Below are 511 nucleotides of genomic sequence, written 5' to 3' on the forward strand. Positions count from 1 at the left end.
ATACCTCTGAGGTGTGTGTCTGTAGAATCTCCAATGCTCCCCAGTGGGATGGAGCCCATGGCGGTGCCTGCCTGTGATAACACATCCTTTACAGCTGCCTTCTTCTCTCACTCATTCTTCTGCTCTTCAGCAAGGGTTACCGTGCGTGTACCAGGTAAACTACTCATCTCGAGGCCTGCCTCTGGGAGAATCCAAAGACAATGGAATAGTTAGTTAAATTTTTCTTTTAGGGAATTCCCTGGTGGTCCAGTGGTTAGGACTCTGCACTTTCACTGCGGTGGCCCAGGTTCAATCCCTGGTCGGGGAACTAAGATCCCTCAAGCTGCGTGGTGTGGCCAAAAAAAAAATTTCTTTTAAAGGAGAACAGAGATCGCTAACAAGCCACATTCCTGAAATGCGACAAGGGGCCCACATCAAATATTAGGGTTGGAATCTGTCATTGCTGGTCATCCCCATTCTGGTCTGGTTTGGATCAACCCAGTGGGGGAATGTCATCATTCTCATGTAGCAG

At 48.5% G+C, this 511-nt stretch overlaps 1 non-coding gene across 1 annotated transcript; it reads left to right on the forward strand.

The window, feature by feature from the left end:
* Window positions 1–235: 235 nt before the first annotated feature.
* TRNAE-UUC lies at window positions 236–307 on the forward strand. Its single transcript has one exon. It is a non-coding gene; the product is annotated as a tRNA-Glu (tRNA).
* Window positions 308–511: the final 204 nt, after the last annotated feature.

Source organism: Monodon monoceros, unplaced genomic scaffold (assembly GCF_005190385.1).
Source record: "Monodon monoceros isolate NGI ecotype Baffin Bay Population unplaced genomic scaffold, NGI_Narwhal_1 Super_Scaffold_1, whole genome shotgun sequence".
In the NCBI taxonomy this organism is placed as follows: Eukaryota; Metazoa; Chordata; class Mammalia; order Artiodactyla; family Monodontidae; genus Monodon; species Monodon monoceros.